The sequence below is a fragment of the Salvelinus alpinus genome, chromosome 10 (assembly GCF_045679555.1).
Source record: "Salvelinus alpinus chromosome 10, SLU_Salpinus.1, whole genome shotgun sequence".
NCBI classification, from domain to species: Eukaryota; Metazoa; Chordata; class Actinopteri; order Salmoniformes; family Salmonidae; genus Salvelinus; species Salvelinus alpinus.
Genome location: NC_092095.1, coordinates 63,252,037 through 63,276,903, shown reverse-complemented (window position 1 = coordinate 63,276,903; position 24,867 = coordinate 63,252,037). Strand labels below are relative to the sequence as shown.

General features: G+C 44.5%; 1 protein-coding gene across 12 annotated transcripts in view; it reads left to right on the top strand.

Annotated features, from left to right (window-relative positions):
- The window catches only part of LOC139532565 (uncharacterized), a 76,913-nt gene that overhangs the window by 36,886 nt on the left and 15,160 nt on the right, over positions 1-24,867 (top strand). Inside the window, exon 15 of one of the 12 annotated variants that reach the window (XR_011666615.1) lies at positions 82-318. The exons of 10 other annotated variants lie outside the window; for them this stretch is intronic. The gene's annotated coding sequence lies outside the window, so the exon portion shown is untranslated. Of the gene's footprint in view, positions 1-81; positions 319-21,004; positions 21,558-24,867 lie in introns of those variants that run through there. One more of the 12 variants, XM_071330354.1, reaches the window with a different exon arrangement.

The following is a 24,867-nucleotide window of genomic DNA, read 5'->3' as shown; positions in this document are numbered from 1 at the left end:
GTCATTGTAATTAGAGTAACCGTCACAGGTCAAATCAGGACCACTAACATGTTGTGTTTCATGTTTCCTAATCTTTTCAAGATCCACGTCCCTCTTCTAGACCTCGTTCCAGATGTGATGAAATCAGTTCCACTTTTGTACCAACAATGAAGACATGTTAATTGTTTTTATGGATTACATCTTTAATTCCATTACATATTTAAGAAAAAGTATTTACTTTTGATGTTAAGAGCACTTGCAGTTGTAATGTATAGAAATTGGGGACAATATTAAACATGCTCATCAAAATGAATGGAAAATAATAAAGAAGAAACAGGATCTGTGGATCTCAACATCACTGCTAGTTTACACATGCATCATACTTCTGACACCAGTGTAGCAAACAGTCGGGGGTAATCCGGGTTGCTTGACGCAAGAAAAACTTGCTAGCCACAAACACAATACGGATAGCTTTCTCTTTTTGAGGAGTTTGTAACAGGCATACAAAGGCTTAACTTTTTGCAATAGTTCAATGACAAAGCTGAGCTCAAAAGTGAGGGAAAAGGCATTTGAACAAAATATTGCGTTCTGGGACATGTCCCCTGGTTGGGTTGTTGAAGTCAAGGTGGCTGTAAACACAAAACGGAGGCTAGAGCATGAAATATGCCTTAAAATTAAGTTCCTTATTCAATCAAATCCTTAAAGAGCAACTCCACCACTTTTCAACCTCATTGTCATTTTCTCCAGCACAATACAAGAACAATACCAGTGTCAACATACACTATATATACAAAAGTAGTAGTGGATTCCCTTCAAATGAGTGGTTTCGGCTATTTCAACCACACCCGTTGTCATGACTTCCGCCGAAGTCGGTCCCTCTCCTTGTTCGGGCGGCGGTCGACGTCATTGGCCTTCTAGCCATCGCCGATCCACTTTTCATTTTCCATTTGTTTTGTCTTTGCCTTACACACCTGGTTTCAATCCCCCAATTACTTGTTCATTATTTAACCCTCTGTTCCGCCGTGTTTGTTTGATGTATTTCGGTCCTTAGTGGGGGCTTAGTATTTACTTCATGTATTTTGATTATTTGAGTAAAATTACTTTTATTACTCATCTCTGCTGTCCTGCGCCTGACTCCTCTGCACCAGCTACGCACAGACTTACTCGCCACCGAATGGAGTCAGCAGGAGCATACGCCCTCCCTGTGGCGGTAGAGGAGCGCGTCCAGCAGCACGTGACCATGTTGCAACGTCTGGGCACCGCCATGGATCGCGTGCTGCAGACGATGGATCGTTGGGAGAGAGGAGGAGGTCGTCCAGCGCCTCCACCAGCCCCACTACAGCAGGCCCCACTGTCCACCCCTCCTTCACACGGTTCCTACTCCAGGGGTTCCTACTCCAGCTGGAGCTCTACCTGGCAACCGTCCACCCGGCTCCTTCGGGACGTGAGAGCGTGTCCGCCCTCGTCTCCTGCCTCTCAGGCAAAGACCTGGAGTGGGTCAATGCCGTATGGAGTGAAGGAGACGCGGCGTTGGACCATTACGCAGAGTTCACCCGCCGCTTTCGGGCAGTTTTCGACCACCCGCCTGAGCACCCGCCACCCGACCACCCGCCTCCCATCCCCCATCATCCCCCAGCGCTTAGGGCGACCGGAGGAGGGGCCATTCCCTGCACCATCTGTGGCCACAGAGGGCACACTGCCGGTCGGTGCTGGGAGGGTTCCTCAGGGAGTCGAGGCAGCAGGCAGGGCACTATTGTGTTGCCCCAGGCTCACCCAGAGCCCCCTGTTGCTCACATGCATGTGTTTATTACATTCCCTGAGTTTTCCCCGCATTCCCAGCATAAGGCGCTCGTAGATTCAGGCGCAGCTGGGAATTTTATTGACCGTTCATTTGCTCATAGTTTAGGGATCCCCCTTGTTCCTGTGGCTATGCCCTTCCCTGTGCACGCCCTAGATAGTCGACCATTAGGGTCAGGACTGATTAGGGAGGCCACCGCTCTACTAAGCATTGTTACGCAGGAGGGTCACAAGGAGAAAATCAGTCTCTTTCCATTCCTCTTCCATCAAATGGAAAGGGAATGGTTGTCAACTGAGGTTTAGCTGTGGCGCAGGCATAACATTCTTCTTTCGCTACTGATCTGGCTGTATACTGATCTGGCTGTATACTGAATCCATTCTAAACATAGATTAGAATCCCCATAACCAGTTTCCACCTCAATCACTTCCTTAAGATCTTTCGTCTGAACTATCCGCATCGGCCCTTGGCTCTGGACGACTCAACGGTCAGTAGCTGTTTCGTCAGGGGCTCTGCTTGTATTCTGACTGGTTGTAGAACTATTACCGGCCCTAACCTCTTCTACCCGGAATGGTACTATAGTGTCAACCGAAACCTGATCAAACCCAACATACCATAACCCTAGATACTCTGTCTTTACGTTTTTTAATGGTAATTCGTACCTTTATGCAATACTTCTCTCGCTCCGGATTACAGTCAAAAACCCTCACCTTCACTATACTCCACCTCCTTCCATACTGGGTATGTGGATTTATATAGCCCTCTCTCTGTGTGAGCTATGACCTGTTTCCATGAACTACACGGGGACCTGCACAGATATCTTCCATAATGGCTCATAGTTCTAGACTGCCAAGGGGTCAGAGACCCCATTTGGTCTACATAGAACTCAACTGAGACATCCTTCCCGATCTCCACTCTAACTTCCTGTTTACCCAGATCAAGTGACCTCTTATGCTTGGTAAATACAAAATCCTCATCGTCTAATATTTCAGTTACCATAATCGTGTCCACCAAGTAAGTTGGGAACGCTATAAAAAAAATATTTTTTATTATTATCCAATAGGCCACAAAGTGTCCTATCCTAAAAATATATATTTTTATAGCGTTCCCAACTTACTTGGTGGACACGATTATGGTAACTGAAATATTAGGTCAAGATATTATCCCTGGAGGTGGTTTACTCTTACCTAAGTCATTGTTTAGATATGCGGCAATATTGATACATGGGCAGGGCCATGTATCAAAGGGATACATGGCAGGGCCATTCTGTTTCACTCCTAACTTCTCCGTCTGCCCTTCCTCCTATCTGTCTGTCACTCTTTCTCATAACAGTCAAATATGGGTTGTTTCCAAATATTGACTAAGTGTCTCACTGTCTTCCTGTCTGAACTCATGGATTTTAGAAAATCACCTGTCTATGGTGGCAATCTCTAAGGTTATTACATAGTTTGATTATTAAGGTTATCTCGATGCTTTCAATAATCCCGAATCACCACAGATGTCATATATCCCTGTCCTGTTGGTTTGGATTAGGTTCTAAATACTGAACATAAGTCTACCATTAATCCAAGGCTATGCCCTTTCTGTCTTCTCATTGGTTCAATTTACAACTATGTCAAAGAACTATAAATTCATAATTACCAATTACTCAATTTACCTTAAAATCAGTATCACAAATTACCGTAAATTCATTATCCAAATGGCCCTCCCATGAGGCTGATCAGACCACAAAGGAAAGCTATGATAGAGGTCAAAGGTCATACCACCCTTTTATAGTCGTGTTTCATACTATATTATACAAATCAAAGAAAAACCATCCAACATTTTCTACATGTTGTATCCCAGGTTCCCAGAACATTCCCTTTACCTAAAGAATTCACGTGTTTAATTAAAACTCAGAAAATAAAACTTCTAATATTCAATATGTGTGTGTACCCCTTTAAGATTTTGTCTCTCTAGGAAAAATGGAAATCTCCTCAAACGCTAACGCTTCGAACACACCGACTGCGTCATTGCGCTTCGATACACCAGAAGTACATTCATTTCCAATGGAACGCTGCATTTGCCTTGCAGCATTGCGTTGCAGAGGCAGTTGCAGTGCGTTCTGTGTGGTGCATACGTTCGATCAAATTGTATGAGTGGACTTGACAGAAAGTAGCAAAATATGAATGTCGTTTTTTTTTTGCATACACATTCAGTAAAAATTTGTGATTACATAAAAACAGTTTGATTGCATAATTTCTTTACATTTTTTATAAATTTATTTGCCAAGTATATTATTTATTCGATGACATCCTCAAATTAATTGTGAGAGCCTATAATATAATTTCCCTCAAATGCAGTTTTGGAGCGAAATGCAATAATAAATAGTAAAGATAGGCAGAGTAGGCTCTTTCAACAATGAGACCAACGTTGAGGAAGGTGGTCTTGATCGCGCTGTTGGGCCGGGACCAGCCCCGCCGAAAGCGCAGGTCTGTGTGGGTCTGCTAGCTAACGCTAACTAGCCATATCTAGCACAAGCTCACTACTAAACTGACCTGGCAATCCTACTATCGTGGACACTTGTCTCCAAGCAGTATTTTTTGTGTTTATGTCCCTGTAGCTGTCAGCAGTTGTGTCAAAAAGACACGGTTTTGAAGATACTGCGAAAATTATTCTCTCCTCCATGTGTCCAACCGCATGCGACCATTTGCAAAAGGTACCTGCATCAGTATAGTTGCCTAGCTGCGCAAAATGTTATGCAGCAGTGATGCAATGACACAGTCGGTGTGTTCGAAGCGTAAGGCTTAAAACAAACAAAACATATCCAGGCCTTTTCAATTTTGGTAGAAACATGCCTCTATCTCACCCGCTCCCTTCATGATTACAGCCCCGGAAAACATTTCCAAAGAAAGACAATGAAGCACTCCTTTTCCCAGAAAAAACACTTCGTCAGACTACCCCGTTTCAGAAACCCAAACTTTGACTACAAACAAAACCTAATGATCATTTCATTGTACTCCTTCCAATCATTAGTTTTAAATTTCCTCAATGGTTATATGTAAAACCCATTCAGTCTGTCTGCAAACAGTCCCCCAAAATGCTTGATAGGAATACCCTGCCATTAGACACACACAACTATGATTAATGTGCACTGTTCCTTTAAAATAAAATTAACCCAACCGTCAATCCCCTTTGCCGACCTGACATGGTTCCACGTAATGAAAACGGATTATAATGTTAGAATACTTGAACTTTCTGTTCCAATTCACTGGTGTTACCTAAACAATCAAACCAAAAATCAATAACCAGAACTATCACAAAAATTTTACGATTCAACTATTCAGACCTGAATCGCTTACAGCCAAATATAGCCCAGTGAGCGCACAACCAACCAGTGATGCCCACCTAGCAATTTTGTTGCTTGATTTAGCAACTTTTCAGACTACTTTAGTAACTTTTGAAAAGTGACTCAAAGCTATAATGCACGCATTTTCCCTCTAAATGACACAAAATATTTTCTCTGTCACACCCTCAGTCACAACACCATTGCCTGGCTGCAAAAGTGCATTGTGAGTGACGTCAGCAGCAGGCGCTCAGCCCGTGCCCAGGCCGCAGCAATTTCAACGAATGGCAAATCATTGTTGGCTGACTGCAGCAGCAGTAGTACGGGTTCGACAAGCCAAACCCAATGAATATAGTTGGTCACGAATGTTTGATCTTGAACAGAACTTACAACATCAATCAACATCTCTCAATCAATATTGTACTGCCAGAAGTACAGAACAGAGTGGGAGTCTGTACCTGAACAACTGTCAAATGATTTGAGTAACGTTATTGTGTATTCTACGTAATGACGCAGTTTTACGTTATCACGCAATGATATCACAATGTCATTTAGCAACAAATCAACCTGCCTCCAGCAACTTACCTTGAAAATTAGTTGGCAACACTGCAACCAACTCTCTTATTCCTGCCTCTAGGCAAAAATATACCCCCTACTCAAACTGAGTTCTGCTTTAATTCTATCGTAAGAGTAAAACCAAACTTTCCAACTTTTTCTTCCCTTTCGGCTTCACCCTGATGAAATGTCCAAACTTTAAAAGTAATCTGTAAATCGACAAAATGTATAACCTACATCAGTCAATCCATAAGAATAAAAACATTTCGGTGGGCACCACTCTATCGCCATTATCTCTCCGCTATTATTTAGAATTCATTAGATGTAGGTAACTGTCTCTTCTATGATTCAGTAATTTAAATACGACTCCATTCACAATACGTTATTCCAGCAGATCATTCAGGCAAGACAACGTGTTACATCGAAGTCGCCTCACCATTATTTAGAATGAATTAGTCTTTCAATTTAACCTAAACAAGCTATTAAAACGTTCAGTTTATATCTTAAACAAACGTATCTCTCCAGGCAAAACCTATAAATAGTTGAATTACAATCAGAATGAATTTTAGTTCATTGGTGCCCAGGCTGAGATGCGAACCCAAGTCTCCTGTGTTGTAGGCAAGAGTTCTACCCTTCGACCACCAACGATATTGAAATTATTGAGACGCAAATAGTCATAAACTCCGGCGCGCACTACTGAGACAATTCCCAGAAAATAGCCCTAATTTAAAGGTCCAAGTGTTTCCCCAGCGAGTATTCTCCTTACTCTCTCTCTCTTTGTATGTCCCCTTATCTTATAACTTTCTCTCACCCTTTCTCTACGCTTGCCTTCTTACCTTCTTTTCCGGGATTCAGACAGCCAGGTATTTAACCCTTGACCTGCTGTTTCCCTTGACTATCTACACATTTCTTTTGACTGTATCCACTTTTCTCGACTTTCTCCCTTTCTCTACCTCTATCCACTTTCTCAATAAGTTTGCTAAATCCTGTCCTAGTTCGGTTAAATCTTTCCTGACTTTCCGTAGGGCAGCTAGCTCTCTCCTTTCCTCCTCCTGCTCTACCCCTCCCTCGGCTCCAGGAGGTTCCCCATATGGGGGTGGTGGTGGTGGGACGGGAAGCACTAGCTGCCGTCTCCGCACCCCCACTGTTTCATCATCAGGATTCTCTCTCCACGTCTGGTCTATCTGGGTGGAATATAATTTCGGCTTATGAGGGACCTCCAAAGGAGCCGTGGGAGTTATTGCTCTCTGTTGCTGGCTACTTACATCTTCCTTCTTTTTTACTTCCTTTTTCTTTTCTCCCCCTGCTCTCTTCCTCGCCTCGGCTAACCATACCCTCGCTGTGTCAAGCCCCTCGGCCTGCTGTTTATCTGCCATGTCTCCACATTCGTCGTATCAATAGTTCCAACTTTTCTACGTCCAAACTTCCATCAAATTCATACTTCTTCCTCCACTTTACACAGAAATAGAGATTTATTTTATCTTTTAACTGCATATACCGCACATTGCCGGTTAATTCCGGAACCTCCACCTTATTGTGGCTATGCTTATTCTCAAAGTCACTCTAGGTGTATCTATTTCTATGATCTATGTATGTGTTTTTTACAGTTGTCCAATTACTATAGCTGCTCTCCTGCCTGACTACGTGTGTGGTCTCTTTAATCTCTTACTCAATTGCTATCGACCTTTTCTAATGTGTATCTCTCCTTTTAGTTAGTTTACATAGGTAGTGGCCACAGATAGTTTGGTAGTAGCCCCTGATACCTCGCGTCATTTACGGACCCTCTAATATATTCTTGATCAAGTTACAATTAGATTAGATTTAGTTTAGTTTGGTACTGCAGATACCCGGTGTCATTACGGACCCCCTTCTACTGCTGCCTAGGTGGCTCTACACCCAATTCCTATCTTCCATTTGCATAGAATACTTCGTTGCCTTTAATAGTTTTCTCTACACTAAAGATAGGTAAGAATGCCCTATGGCAATTTAAAATCAACACCTAAACTACACAAAAACAATCAAATATATTTCTGAATGTAGCCCAAGCGTCAATTCCCCAAATTCGTGAATAAAGATTTACTGACCTTCGTCTCGTAGACTGGGAAAAGCAATGTTGGTTAGATTCCGTCACCGTCTCTGCCGACCTTAGATATATACCGGCCTGTTATAGAACCCCAATGTCAGGGGACAGGTCTTTAATTTACTGGTCAACGACCCGTCCGTGCACGGTTTTCGGCGTGGTACCTTCGGACGGCAGGGACAGGTATTGGAATCCGGCTCTCGAAGGACCAAATTGTTACGAGAATTATGTTCTCAATGTTCATAAACCCAATTCAATTAACTACTCAATCTGAAACCCAGGATTTGTAAGAAACTGGTTGAAATGAATCAGACGGAGGCCCAGCTACGATAGTCAGAAAGTTTATTTACGAGAGCACTCCCCTATTGTACAAGACAATTCATTTTATACTGGCTTCTCATGCACACACATTCACACTAACATATGCACACACATTTGCACACAAACATTAGGTATGCACACACTCTCCTGCTACCCAGCCGACAAAGATTAGGGACCGTGAGAACACCGTGAGAATCACTCCCTGTCTTCTCCCCAATCTCTCAGTGGCCCCCAGCCAAGGTCGGCCCCAAATCTTGCTCAGACAGTCTGTGCTCAAGACACTATAATAGACATATTGTTTGACTGACTAAAACTACACACATCATTATTTATAACTTTATGATTCTAGTAAATATCTACAATTATATGGTTTCAGAGTGGAGTATTCTAATCATTCCTTTAAAGCTATAAATTCCATCAACACCGTCTCCTTCCCAGGGGTGGAGATGGAGTGACCGCATTTCAGCTGTGCGTAATTGGCCGACTCCCACCACGGTAAAGGAAGTGCAGCGGTTTCTAGGGTTTGCCGACTACTACCGGAGGTTTATCCGGGGTTTTGTTCAGGTAGCGGCTCCCATTACCTCACTGCTGAAGGGGGGACCGGTGCGACTGCAGTGGTCGGCTGAGGCGTACAGGGCTTTTGGTCACCTGAAGGCTCTGTTTACCTCGGCTCCCGTGCTGGCTCATCCGGATCCCTCTTTGGCGTTCATAGTGGAGGTGGACGCGTTCGAGGCTGGGATAGGAGCCGTGCTCTCTCAGCGCTCGGGCACGCCACCAAAGCTCCGCCCCTGTGCTTTCTTTTCGAAGAAGCTCAGCCCGGCGAAACGAAACTATGATGTGGGGGACCGGGAGCTGTTGGCTGTTGTGAAGGCTCTGAAGGCGTGGAGACATTGGCTTGAGGGGGCTAAACACCCTTTCCTCATCTGGACTGACCACCGCAATCTGGAGTACATCCGGGTGGCGAGGAGACTGAACCCTCGCCAGGCAAGGTGTGCCATGTTCTTTACCCATTTTGTTTTCACTCTGTCCTACAGACCAGGTTCCCAGAACGCTAAGGCAGATGCACTGTCCCGGATGTATGACACAGAGGAGCGGTCCATGGATCACACTCCCATACTTCCAGCCTCTTGCCTGGTGGCACCGGTGGTGTGGGAGCTGGATGTGGACATCGAGCGGGCGTTATGCACTGAGCCCACTCCCCCCCAGTGTCCAGCTGGGCGCCTGTACGTTCCGTCTGCTGTCCGCGACCGTTTGATCTATTGGGCCCACACGTCACCCTACTCTGGTCATCCTGGGATCGGTCGGCTGGTGCGTTGCCTTAGTGGGAAGTACTGATGGTCCACCTTGGCCAAGGACGTGAGGGTTTATGTTTCCTCCTGCTCGGTGTGCGCCCAGTGCAAGGCTCCCAGGCACCTGCCCAGAGGGAAGTTACAACCCCTACCCGTTCCACAACAGCCGTGGTCGCATCTGTCGGTGGACTTCCTGACAGATCTTCCTCCCTCACAGGGCAACACCACGATCCTGGTCATTGTTGATCGGTTTTCTAAGTCCTGCCGTCTCCTCCCTTTGCCCGGGCCTCCTACGGCCCTACAGACTGCGGAGGCCCTGTTCACTCACGTCTTCCGGCACTACGGGGTGCCTGAGGACATAGTCGCTGATCGGGCTCCCCAGTTCACGTCCAGGTTCTGGAGAGCGTTCATGGAACGTCTGGGGGTCTCAGTCAGCCTCACCTCAGGTTTTCACCCCGAGAGTAACTGGCAGGTGGAGAGAGTAAACCAGGATGTGAGTAGGTTTCTGCGGTCATATTGCCAGGGCCGGGGGAGTGGGCGGCGTTCATCCCCTGGGCAGAGATGGCCCAAAACTCACTCCGCCACTCCTCCACTAACCTCTCTCCCTTCCAGTGCGTACTGGGGTATCAGCCGGTTCTGGCACCTTGGTATCAGAGCCAGATCGATGCTCCTGCGGTGGATGAATGGTTTAAGCGCTCGGAGGAGACCTGGCAATGCGCACCTGCAACGGGCCGTGAGGCAGCAGAAGGCGAGCGCCGACCGCCACCGCAGTGAGGCCCCGGTGTCCGTAGAAACATGTCAAACGAAGTATAGAATCAATCAGTAGGATGTTTTTAACATAAATGTTCAATAATGTTCCAACCGGAGAATTCCTTTGACTTCAGAAATGCAATGGAACTCAAGCTAACTCTCACATGAACGCGCATGGTCAGCGCATGGTCAGCTCATGGTAGACCTTACTCAATCGCCTCTCATTCGCCCCCACTTCACAGTTGAAGCATCAAACAAGGTTCTAAAGACTGTTGACATCTAGTGGAAGCCTTAGGAAGTGCAACATGACCCTATTTCCACTGTATCTTGGATAAGCAAAGAGTTGAAAACCTACAAACCTCAGATTTCCCACTTCCTGGTTGGATTTTTTTCCAGGTTTTTGCCTGCCATATGAGTTCTGTTATACTCATAGACATTATTCAAACAGTTCTAGAAACTTCAGAGTGTTTTCTATCCAAATCTACTAATCATATGCATATCCTAGGATCTGGGCCTGAGTAGCAGGCAGTTTACTCGAGGCACGCTTTTCATCTGGACGTGAAAATACTGCCCCCTACCCAAGAAAGGTAGGATATGGATATGCACCTGGTCTCCGTGGGACTGGCCTGGGATGAGTGCGTCGGTGTGACCAATGATGGGGCAGCTGCCATGACGGTTAAGCACTCCAGGGTAGTAAAGCGAATCCTGGAGAGAGCACCAAGTGTGACGTGGAACTACTGCTTCCTACACAGGGAAGCATTGGCAGCGAAGGACATGGTGTTTGAGGTCCACACCACTCTCCAGGATGTGATCAAGTGTGTCAACTATATCAAAAAGAGTTCCAGGAAAAGCAGGTTTTCCAGGCGTTCTGCAGGTATATGGGGAGCGAGCACCAGCAGGTGCTTTATCATGCAGTGGTCCGCTGGCTTTCCAGGGGTAAAGTGTTGGGTCGCTTTTATGAGCTTCGAGCGGAGATTGCTGCTTTACTTCCAGAAAACATGTCACTTCTGGCCAAACATTTCGATTGTGAGGAATGGCTCGCACAGGTTGCCTACCTGGCAGATATTTTTGATCATCTGAATTCGCTCAATGTGTCAATGCAAGGAAGGGGGCACAATAGATCTGAACAGAGGGACAAAGTGGATTCCTTCAAGATGAAGCTTACCGTTTGGGCAAATCATGTTTCTAACAGGAGTATTGACACGTTTCCCAATGCTGATTTTGAGATTCAGAATCTGATCAACAAAGCTCACGGCGGCACACTGGGAAAAAAACGTTAAACAATATCTTGTCAAGCTGCAGGGAAAGTTTTGCGACTACTTCCCGGAGGAGAACAGGAGGCCACTCGATACGGGACCCTTTTCGAGTGGAGATGGGAAGAGTCACGTTGCCAAGCAATGAAGAGGATCAGCTGGTGGAGCTGTCATTTGGTCGCGGACTGAGCATGCGCTTCCCGGAAATGACACTGCCACAGTTCTGGTGCAGCGTAGTGGGAGAATATCCTGCTCTCGCCTGTCATGCAATCAGAATCATGCTACCGTTCAGCACTACCTATCTGTGTGAAAGTGGCTTCTCTGCTATGGCTGTGCTGAAAACTTGAAGCAGAAACAAACTGGACAGCCAGCATGACCTTCAAGCTGCCCTGTCAACCATCACCTCAGACTTCAATAAACTTATCAAACTGACGAAACACCCCAAGCTTTCCCACTGATAGGCCACACACGCGGGCGCGCACAGACACACACACAATAAATTAAACAGGTTAATGAGTTATTGTTCACTATGTTAATTATTATTGTTAATTAATACTGACATTCATTCATATTACATTTTATTGAACTAGTTAAAAACGTACACCTTTAAAAACTTTAAGGTTGTGAAACTATTCACATGGTAATTGATGATTAAGAATTCCTAATGATTGCGTTTTTTTCTATTTTGAAAACTGTGTTACTGTTCATTAACATTATTGGACTGGTTTTGATGTCATGTTCTGAGTCTGATAATGTATTACACCCCACTCCTGAACTGGTCTCCTAATTAAAATGGCCTATTCTCTTGAATTTATAATAAATGTTTTCTCAGTTAATATGGCTGCGTACTGACTTTCTTTAATACCATAAGAGTAGACCGTGAGATAGAGTCTATTTTGCAATTGAAGCCTGCCCAAGAAGGCAGCTGCCAGCTCAATTGTCATTGTCAAATTTGGGTCCTCAGACATAACCAATTGAGAACCACTATTCTAGATAATTCTGTGCTTCCAACTTTGTGGCAACAGTTTGGGGAAGGCCCTTTCATGTTTCAGCATGACAATGCCCCCATCCACAAAGCAGGGTCCATACAGAAATGGTTTGGAAGAACATGACTGGCCTGCACATAGCCCTGACCTCAACCCCATCGAACGCCTTTGGGATGAATTGGAACGCCGAATGTGAGTCTGGCCTAATTGCCCAACATCAGTGCCCGCCCTCACTAATGCTCTTGTGGCTGAATGGAAGCAAGTCCCTGCAGCAATGTTCCAACATCTAGTGGAAAGCCTTCACAGAAGAGTGGAGGCTGTTGTAGCAGCAAAGGGGGGGGACCAACTCCATATTACAAAGGGGGGGACCAACTCCATGCCCACGACTTTGTAATGAGATGTTCAAAGAGCAGGTGTCCACATACACTACATAACCAAAAGTATGTGAAAACATCGCATTTGTACATTTTGTAGGAAAAAATATAACGTTAAATAGTTATACCCGATGACATCATAAAGCACATTTTAAAAACACTGCTTTTCAAACACGTGGGCGGCAAGAAAATACCCTCCCTTGGGCTAGAAACTCACTGCAGGTTTTGAAAATCACAGTTTTTTTACTTTTAATCCTACCCTATGTTGTCACAGACAAGCCTTTTTTAGGGTCTTATCTTTCTAATCACAGAAACACTGTTTTCACCACTGGTTTGGTGATGATGAATATGTGGAGGAATTGCCCTTGAAATTAAGTTCCTTGTTCAATAAGAGTGTTCAGCAGTAACATAATGTTTTGCTGAAATGTTATCCATACGTTCATACAGATGTCTGATACTGTCACGGTTTTCTTCCTGGGGTGAAGGAGAGGACCAAAATGCAGCGCGGCTAGTGTTCAACATGTTTAATTAGATTAATAAACGGTAACACTACTACAGAAACAAAATAACAAATGTGAAAACCGAGACAGACCTATCTGGTGCAGAACACAAACACAGAGACAGGAAACAGACAAACTAGACACACAACATAGAATTCCCACCCAGCTCACGTCCTGACCAACACTAAACAAGCAAAACACATAAGAACTCTGGTCAGGACGTTACAGTACCCCCCTCCTGAGGTGCGGACTCCGAACGCACCCCTAAAACTCAAGAGTCTCTAGTTCAGGACAGAGAGGTAGCTCAGGACAGAGAGGTAGCTCAGGACAGAGAGGCAGCTCAGGACAGAGAGGCAGCTCTGGACTACTGGCAGCTCTGGGCTGAGGGGCAGCTCATGACTGGAAGGCAGCTCCTGACTGGCTGGCGGCTCTGGCGGCTCCTGACTGGCTGGCGGCTCTGGCGGCTCCTGACTGGCTGGCGGCTCTGGCGGCTCCTGACTGGCTGGCGGCTCTGGCGGCTCCTGACTGGCTGGCGGCTCTGGCGGCTCCTGACTGGCTGGCGGCTCTGGCGGCTCCTGACTGACGGACGGCTCAGATGACGCTGGGCAGACGGATGGCTCAGATGGCGCTGGGCAGACGGATAGCTCAGATGGCGCTGGGCAGACGGATGGCTCAGATGGCGCTGGGCAGGCAGGCAGTGCAGGCGGCACTGGGCAGGCAGGCAGTGCAGGCGGCACTGGGCAGGCAGGCAGTGCAGACGGCGCTGGGCAGGCAGGCAGTGCAGACGGTGCTGGGCAGACGGCCGATTCTGACCTGCTAAAGCGCACAGTATGCCTGGTACGTGGTGCCGGAACTGGTGGTACCGGACTAGAGACACGCACCTCAAAGCTAGTGCGGGGAGCAGGAACAGGGCACACTGGATTCTCGAGGCGCACTATAGGCCTGGTGCGTGGTACCGGCACTGGTGGTACCGGGCTGAGGGCACGCACCTCAGGGCGAGTGCGGGGAGAAGGAACAGTGCGTACAGGGCTCTGGAGACGCACAGGAGGCTTGGTGCGTGGTGCCGGAACTGGAGGCACTGGGCTGGAGACACGCACCACAGGGAGAGTGCGTGGAGGAGGAACAGGGCTCTGGAAAAGCACTGGAAGCCTGGTGCGTGGTGTAGGCACTGGTGGTACTGGGCTGGGGCGGGAAGGTGGCGCCGGATATACCGGACCGTGCAGGCGTACTGGCTCCCTTGAGCACCGAGCCTGCCCAACCTTACCTGGTTGAATGCTCCCCGTAGCCCGTCCAGTGCGGGGAGGTGGAATAACCCGCACTGGGCTGTGTTGGCGAACCGGGGACACCATGCGTAAGGCTGGTGCCATGTACACCGGCCCGAGGAGACGTACTGGAGGCCAGATATGATGAGCCGGCTTCATGGCACTTGGCTCAATGCTCAATCTAGCCCGGCCAGTGCGGGGAGGTGGAATAACCCGCACCGGGCTATGCACACGTACAGGAGACACCGTGCGCTCTTCCGCATAACACGGTGTCTGCCCGTACTCCCGCTCTCCACGGTAAGCATGGGAAGTGGGCGCAGGTTTCCTACCTGCCTTCGCCACACTACCCTTTAGCCCCCCCCCCCCAAGACATTTTTGGGGTTTCTTCACGGGCTTCCAGCCACGCTTCCGTGCTGCCTCCTCATACCACCGCTCCTGGGCTTTAGCTGCCTCCATCTCTTCCCGAGAGCGGCGATATTCTCCAATGTGAGCCCAGTGTCCTTTTCCATCCAAAATTTCCTCCCATGTCCAGGAGTCCTGTGTAGCTGGCCGCTGCTGCTGCTGTCGCTGCTGCCCATTGCCACGCTGCTTGGTCCGGGTTTGGTGGGTGATTCTGTCACGGTTTTCTTCCTGGGGTGAAGGAGAGGACCGAAATGCAGCGCGGCTAGTGTTCAACATGTTTAATTAGATTAATAAACGGTAACACTACTACAGAAACAAAATAACAAATGTGAAAACCGAGACAGACCTATCTGGTGCAGAACACAAACACAGAGACAGGAAACAGACAAACTAGACACACAACATAGAATTCCCACCCAGCTCACGTCCTGACCAACACTAAACAAGCAAAACACATAAGAACTCTGGTCAGGACGTTACAGATACACAGGATCACCAACAACTGAGGGATAGTCTTGTATGAACTGTTATGTGCATGTAACTCCCAAAATAAAGGAAACACTTGAGTAAATGATGGATACAAAGTATATTGAAAGCAGATGCTTCCACCCAGGTGTGGTTTCTTAGTTAATTGAGCAATTAACATCACATCATGCTTAGGGTCATGCATAGAAATGCCCAGTTTCCCATTGTTTTGGCTACCATGGCTAGAAGAACAGATCTCAGTGATTTTGATCAGAGAGGAAGAAGTGAAGAGAAAGGATCCAATCCCATCAAAATCTGTCCATGTGGGAAAACTACGTTCTGTTTATTAAGCATACCTCCTGCCTTCTCACCTTTGGGACATCGACTCCCATTGTTAGGGCGTAGACAAGAACATCTCTTCATTATACACATATATATTCTGCTTTGAAAGAGAGGTCTCAAAGGATTATGGTGGGTTTAAAGGGTATTTGTGTGTCTCAGTCACCAGGCTCAACCCCATTGGACACTTGTGGGAGATTCTGGAGTGGCGCCTGAGCAGGGTTTTCCATCAACAAAACATCAAATCATGGAATTCCTCCAAAAGAGTTCTACACACTTGTACAAGCTATGCCAAGGCGCAATCAAATGGTTATGTTGGCTTGTGGTGTCCCAACGCCCTATTAAGACACTTTATGTTGGTGTTTCCTTTATCTTGGCAGTTAGCCACCTGTACTTGACCTTATATTAAAGGACCCACCAGAGGACAATGCTGCCCTCATTTCGACGTAATTCCTGCCTAATTGCAGGAAATGCTTGTTTTGGATCCACCTCTGAAGAATGACGCAGACAATTTACATGCCTACATATTCACAAATTGTGGGTGGGAAGAAATGTGGTGACTGGTGATTTCCCCGTGGAGTGGATAAACATCAACAAATGGGTAACTGACAGCTGTTAGTGTAGCTACTTAGCTAGCACGCTAACCTTAGCTAGTTATCTTGCTAACCTTAGCTAATGTTATCTATTGTTGCTGAGTTTTTTACTACACCGTTTTCAAAGGATTAGGCTATTCTGGAGATGCATGCTTTTCCCTAAATCCATACTGGAAACCAGTATTTTTGACTTCATATTCTATTGTTATCTCCAAAGTTTGGGCATCTTCAATAAGATACATGTTTTTCTCCATTGTAAAGGGCACAGTGGAACCTTTGGTAGGTAGTTATTGAGCAAAGCCAAATCATCTTGTTATTGAGGAAAGCCAAGTAATATATACAGTCATTGTGTCACACCCTGATCTGTTTCACATACCTACAAAGTATCTAATATCTAGTATCTCGCCCAACATACCTACAAAGTATCTAATAAGTTACCTGTAAACTTGGTCCAAACAACTTTCCTAATCCAACCTTAGGTACCCTAAAACGTAAATAATCAATACAATTTAAGACGGGAAATACTGTGTTCAATACCGGATAAAAACGTGAAGCGAGTTCCAGCTCACGCGCACCAAACAGTAGAATCCATCTGGAGTGACACTCACAAAGAACAGCCGTACTTCTTCATTTCTCAAAAGAAAAACATCAACCAAATTCTAAAGACTGTTGACATCTAGTGGAAGCCATAGGAACTGCAACCAGATTCCTATTAAAAAGGACTTCCCATAGAAACTAATGGAAAACAGATTGACCTAAAAATGAAAATCCCTGGATGGATTGTGCTCGTGGTTTTGCCTAAAAAATCAGTTCTGTTATACTCACAGACATTATTCAAACAGTTTAAGAAACTTCAGAGTGTTTTCTATCCAAATCTACTAATAATATGCATATCCTAGCTTCTGGGTCTGAGTAGCAGCAGCTTACTTTGGGCACACTTTTCATCCGGATGTGAAAATAGTGCCCCCTATTCAAGAGAGGCTAAGACCTGCCTGCCTGCCGTTGTCCCATTTTGACTCTGCCTTGGACTACGAACCTATGCCTGCCCCTTTGTTATATTAAAAACTCAGAGAACCAAACCATCCACCTCATGTGTCTGCATCTGGGTCATATCCTGAGTTGTGATATATTGAGCAAAGTCATACATAGTCATTGAGCAAAGCCAAGTCAGCCCATGGACTGGAGTTAAAAAAAAAAATGTTTTCCACAATTGTTTCCACATATTTTGTGCTGCCATCCATTTAGATGGTAACATATTTTATTACGGTGGTTAAGATGGCTTTTCATTGTGTTCTACGCTGTTTATCGCCCCTAGTGGAACTTTCTGGTACTTAGAAAAACTACAGAAACAGGAAGTAGACTAGTTGTTCTGCACGCAGAGAAGCAGCTAAAGCTAGTGATGATAATCTTGTAATTGATAGAATTGCTTACTTAATGTTAGTTGGTTGCATTTACTCACACACTGCCTTGCATGTATGCCATCAGCTGCATTAGTTTGCTCGTGCATCATGCAAATAAATGGTAAAACATACAATACTGTAGTTTTGTTACTGTTTCTAGTGTAATACGCCTTGTTTGCACATTAGTGTAATGAAAGGAGTTGGCTAGTTGCTGCTCATATGGTAATTGGCTCTGGTTTGGTATAATGCCTGATACATGGGACCTTGGCACGTGCCTTGTATTTATGCAACTTAAACTTGAAATGTATAATGTACAGCTACAGTATGTTGATGGGAATTGAATACTAAAGTATATTCTTTTCTGTATTTTGTAGTTTCACAACGTTTAATATATTCATTCAAGAAAAATACAACGCCCAAGGCTTGACTTAAGACTAGTTTTGCATGGGAACAATTCCAGGGCAGAATACGTTTGCTGAATCTTTGGGCCATTTCCCCAAAACAAAAAATGGCCCAGTTTGCTAAACTCAAATCTCTAGCAAAAGCAGACACTGCATTCAAAACGGCTTTATTTCCTACATGTTTTGTTCCATCAAAAAGGCACACGCATCATATGAATAGATCTGTCTACCAACACACTGATGTGATCAAAACACTAAGAATATCCCATCAGTAGGTTTGCCTTATGCATTTAAAGAGTTACACTGTAGCCAGTTGTAGAAGACTGTTACAGTATACCTACTCAAATATACATAAACAAATGCAATACAGTAACACAACAGTCATTTCCAAAATGCAGTATTTTTGAATACTTATGTTATATGTAACACTTTCCATACACAACAGGAGAAAACCAGGAAAACATTCAGTAAGATAAAGGGTTTTCTGTACAAAAATGAAAGTGGCTCATTATTTCAAAAACACATGCAAAATGTAAGACATTAGGCTGCATCCTATTTTGGTCTGGCCACAGCACCTCATCTACATCACAAGCGATGTTCTCCCTGGCTAAACAGCGGGGAAAGAATCTTCTGGAGTGATGGATCCGAAAGCCCCCACATCAACTTCACCACATGCATCCTCCAATTCCTGGAGAAGGGGCATGCGGACGAGGGGATAGCGGTCATACATCCAACGCAATGCCGGAAAAAACTCTTCAATTGGGTTTAGGAATGGGGAATATGGTGGGAGGTATAGAACAATAAATTGTGGGTGGTCGATGAACCAGTTGTGGACCAGAGCAGCCCGGTGGAAACTCACGTTGTCCCAGATGACAACATACCTGGGCTGCTCTAGTCCACCCCTCTGCTCGGCTGGAATGAGGACGCCATGTAGTGTGTCCAGGAATGTGATAAGGGCAGTGTTGTAGGGACCAAGGTTGGCATGCTGATGGAGGACGCCTCGCTGGCTAACGGCTGCACAGTGATATTCCCTCCACACTGTCCAGGGACATTCACAATGGCACGGTGGCCAATAATGTTCCGTCCTTCTTTTGGCTAGGTTTGTTAGGCTGAGCGACACAGGGGAACCCAAGAGCAGACTCAGATGAGGAAACAGGGATGAAAGAACCAAGATAATTATTGTTGCAGAGGAAGATAAGGAGTGCAGTTCCGGGGATGCTCGGATGAGTTGTAGAAAACCAGATGTAGAGACTGAGGTTGGAGTTAGCTGAGTAGAACAGGATATACAGGTCCGGAGGGGAATCCAAGGTAGTGGTGGTGAACTGAATCCAGAGCAGGGTAGTAGGGTGGTGAGATGTGGAGCGGGAGACAGGAGCCAGAGAGGTAAACTACAATGAGAGGCTAAACAGCATCAGGCAGGGAAACAGGCAAAGCAGAGTAACAGGATCTTGAATAATCATAAATGGCTAGAATCATGAACTGACTGAGCAGAAATTATAATCTGGAAGAGTAGAAGTGGCAGGACTGAGTATTTGTAGAGGTCTTGATAATGGAACGAGTTGCAGCTGGTATGGATCTGCTCTGACTCCAGCACACCTGTCTCGAACCACACAATCACACAGAGGGAGAGAGAGAGAGTGTACTGGGGGAGTAACTGCAGGTCAAGAAGACACCGGATGAACACCAGAGGGTGTAGCAGGAGCAGATGTGACAAGGTTGAAGCCAGCCTCAATGTAAATATAAACGTGCTGAATTGCAGCGGCATCCAGCTCCAAGACTCTCTGAAACAGATAACAAGACAATGTGACATAGACCTAGAGCAGTCAGTATGGTGAGGCACAATACACTTGATTACATTGCTGTAATGTGTCTATTATGGTGGAAAATTGCAAGATGTTATAATACTCAAATGGTTGTTATATGCAACATAAGAGGATTCTTATAACTATTGTGTGTGTTTTCTGAGAAAGGCCTCTGGGAGATAACACTGACAGAAGATTTACGATGTATTTTGGGTGATAAAACCTAAAGAGCATGAGTTAATGTTTCTGTTTTATACGGTACCAGGAAGACATGGCTCCAGTATGGAGTCGGGGGGCCAGACACTGGTCTCTACACAATGAAGACTGTTGACACAGCAGATACTGTCTTTTATGAATTATAGGTATCTTTCATACAAATCTTAACCTTGTGACCCATTCTATACATCTGTTGTTCGTCATGTAGGTTGAAAGGTGGGAGGTGGCTATAAAAAGACCTTTGTACTTTTGTCTCGGGGCTCTCAAGGAATCGTCGACCAGCCATTATTATCGTAGAGCACTCAATCAATTCACTTTATATGTGTGTGTTGTATTGACTTGCTCCCGTATTAATAAGTCATTCAAGATTTAGTTTAAGTATAACTCTGACATGTGATACATTTCTCTCATTTAATAGTAAAGAAATTAATCACACTATACAGTGCTGATATGATAGTAAATTCACAGTATAGTACTTACTTGCACATTTTCATAGCGCTGTTCTTTAACCCTCTGAGTTTTGCTCAAATGGCATCCTGTACATCTGTTTCATCATACAGTAAGCTAAAATAATCTATTTTCTTTCAATATGAAATGATATTACTGTAACATTGGCCATCAATCACTGAGTAACATAGGCCTACTGATATGTTGGACTGCAGTATACATACATAAAGAGCATAGTGTAGATGGTAGGTAACTTACCAGTTGTCATTTCTGAATGTACGGATGATAGATGCAACCGTGTAGCGGCTCAGGTTGTGCTGAACTCTCTGCCCAGCCTCTCTTATACTCAATCCATGGTTGAGCACATGGTCAACCAATGTGGCCCTGATCTCATTGCTACATACATTTCTGGACTTTTGAATTAATTATATATACACCCATTGATTCTTAAAGACTATAAATTCTAATTGCACTGTGAGATTACTTCAACTGTCAACCCCATCAGAACCCAAAATATAAACTTGTTTTATTCCATTGTTTTTAAATGTGTAATTGTAAACAAACACTATATAGCCTCAAACCATGGCTAAAACTATAATTCTGATATCATGGATGGTGGTGCATCCATAGCTCTGTCTATAAATGTGAGTGTGGTTACATTTTTCCAGACCCATCCTTCAGCTGTTTACCAAATCAGTGGTGCCCACTTTGTTGTTTGAACTATAGATTGCCTAGATGGTTGTGTTCATACAGGCAGCCCAATTCTGATGTTTTTTTCAGATCAGCTCTGAAAAAGATCTGTTGTGAAAAGATCTGATGTGATTGGTCAAAAGACCAATTAGTGGAAGAAAAATCAGAAAGCAGCTGCCTGTGTAAACTCAGCATTTGTGACTTTCTGAAAAAATTGCCCCCTCCCCTTATCATCTCATGCTGTTTAGTCTCACTTTCTCTTTGCTCTTAGAACAGATCACTTCAAGCCACAACTGCAATACAGTCAACAGAAAATAATCCCATAGCTGCAGGGTAAGTCTATTTTCCTCATTTCATTTGACAGTTCATGTTCAATATGAACACCATAACTATCATTTACAGTTGGGTGGGTGTCATGAAAGGTTTTGTGATAGAATATTAAATTATGTCTACAACAGGAATACAACAGTACAGATGGTTAAGTGGAAACTGGTAGTGCAGAATTTAATAGAATGTTTTTTAGATTAGTAATTCTATGAATGTAGAATAGAACAGATGCAGTAAGTACATTTACAATAACACATTACTTTCACTTTCTAATTCCAAGAAATCATGTTGTCCAGTGGAAGAAGTGAGGTCTCAAAGTACTCTACAGCTGGATACTGTGAAAGATTAGAGAGTGAATGTGAAAGTTTAGAATGTGAAATAGCTTCATGCTGATGTATGCAGTTCGCACCATGGAGAAAGATCAAATCAAATGTTATTGGTTGCATACATATATTTAGCAGATTTTATTGCGGGTGTAGCGAAATACTTGTGTTCCTAACTCCAACAGTGCAGTAATATCTAACAATTCACGACAATCTAAAAGTAAAATAATGGAATTAAGAAATATATAAGACAGATGGTTTGCACACTGATTGTTGTAAATGTTTTCCTATCCTGAATGTATCAATCTAGACTAATAAACCCATTTGTCTGTTCATTCACTTTCTATAGATCCACGTTGGAACGGAGAGGTAATTTTCAACAGGACTCTTTTGTATAATGTAATATTTTGATGAAGGGGTGCATTATAAATTAAAATGTTAAACCTACAATATTGTTATAGCTGTCTGAACTATGAACATTGTTCCAATTAACACCAACATTAATACTTTTATCAATGACTTTTTTGATTTCTCTTTCTTGTCTAAGTAGCACTCGAGATGAAATACTACACAGTTGAGACTGGAAATACTTTGGATTCTCATCTTCAGTTTATGAGACGACTCAACAACACCACAAGATGTTTTACGGAAGTCAAGTCGCCAGTGGAGAGTGATGTCATCATGGCTTTCTGTCCCATCGTCTCCCGCGCCGGGACTGATATTGAAGCAGCACTGCAACAGATTCAAAGTACAGTAACTCATCCCAAATATGACGTCCCAAGCAATGTTATTTCCTTCTATACCAGATATTCTCTTTCCACACCAGATTTACTCAAAATGTACCAACAGCATAAATTACATTACTAAATTGTTTATTTGAGAGTTTTATTGGTTTATTTTGACATATTCCCTCATTCTCTTGACAGCTGGTAAAGATGTCATTCTGGTAGTACTGCATCACACCTTCAACCCAGACGACACTGTACCTGACAGCAGCAGACTAGTGACCAGAAGTGATGTAATACTCACAGTGGACTGTCTGTTCCATGAGAGCCAGGGAGGACTACTGGACTGTCCTCACAATGATGCAGCAGTCAGCAGGGTTCTGAAGGGGCTGAACATACAGCCAAAGGTAGCTAACCCTAATTCAAGGTTCAGGGAGGACCACTCTCCCCATTCTCCCTGCAACAGCCTCTGCTGTGTGGTTACAACCATGTTCAATAACTGACCAAAGTATTTCATTACACAGGGTCTGATAGTGTAAGAGAAAATCAATGGTTGTAGTATGAATCAAATATTAGTATTTGTAATGAGTGTTTTCAATAGATTGGAGCTGAAGAACGGATCAGAATCCCTGAGATGGGTAACATGCTGGTAAGTACATTCACAATGAAGACTTTGTTACTGAACTCTATAGCTGTCACACAGATTGTGATTGGGGTTTTGTATCAATGAATCATCATTTTGAGTACAGCATCTCTCTGTATTTGATGTACTCTTTAATCTTTCTTCTTTTTCTCTTTTTACAGACCGAACATTCTGGCTTTTTAGCTGAGCTTCAGAGAATTGCAATGGTATGTCAAATCTTACAAACTATTCATCATCAACTGCAGATGTAGGATCTTAATTTGATCACTCTTATGTTACTGAAATGCAAACTTGTAGTGTATTTGAGTTTTAAAAATGTAATTTCCACTTTGAAATTTCAGACTTTATTTGCCGTAACAAAAAATATAAAGTGGGGAGAACAAGTATTTGATACACTGCCGATTTTGCAGGTTTTCCTACTTACAAAGCATGTAGAGGTCTGTCATTTTTATCATAGGTACACTTCAACTGTGAGAGACGGAATCTAAAACAAAAATCCAGAAAATCACATTGTATGATTTTTAAGTAATTAATTAGCATTTTATTGCATGACATAAGTATTTGATCACCTACCAACCAGTAAGAATTCCGGCTCTCACAGACCTGTTAGTTTTTCTTTAAGAAGCCCTCCTGTTCTCCACTCATTACCTGTATTAACTGCACCTGTTTGAACTCGTTACCTGTATAAAAGACACCTGTCCACACACTCAATGAAACAGACTCCAACCTCTCCACAATGGCCAAGACCAGAGAGCTGTGTAAGGACATCAGGCTAAAATTGTAGACCTGCACAAGGCTGGGATGGGCTACAGGACAATAGGCAAAGCAGCTTGGTGAGAAGGCAAAAACTGTTAGCGCAATTATTAGAAAATGGAAGAAGGTCAAGATGACGGTCAATCACCCTCGGTCTGGGGCTCCATGCAAGATCTCACCTCGTGGGGCATCAATGATCATGAGGAAGGTGAGAGATCAGCCCAGAACTACACGGCAGGACCTGGTCAATGACCTGAAGAGAGCTGGGACCACAGTCTCAAAGAAAACCATTAGTAACACACTACGCCGTCATGGATTAAAATCCTGCAGCGCACGCAAGGTCCCCCTGCTCAAGCCAGCGCATGTCCAGGCCCGTCTGAAGTTTGCCAATGACCATCTGGATGATCCAGAGGAGGAATGGGAGAAGGTCATGTGGTCTGATGAGACAAAAATAGAGCTTTTTGGTCTAAACTCCACTCGCCGTGTTTGGAGGAAGAAAAAGGATGAGTACAACCCCAAGAACACCATCCCAACCGTGAAGCATGGAGGTGGAAACATCATTCTTTGGGGATGCTTTTCTGCAAAGGGGACAGGACGACTGCACTGTATTGAGGGGAGGATGGATGGGGACATGTATCGCGAGATCTTGGCCAACAACCTCCTTCCCTCAGTAAGAGCATTGAAGATGGGTTGTGGCTGGGTCTTCCAGCATGACAACGACCCGAAACACACAGCCAGGGCAACTAAGGAGTGACTCCGTAAGAAGCATCTCAAGGTCCTGGAGTGGCCTAGCCAGTCTCCAGACCTGAACCCAATAGAAATCTTTGGAGGGAGCTGAAAGTCCGTATTGCCCAGCAACAGCCCCGAAACCT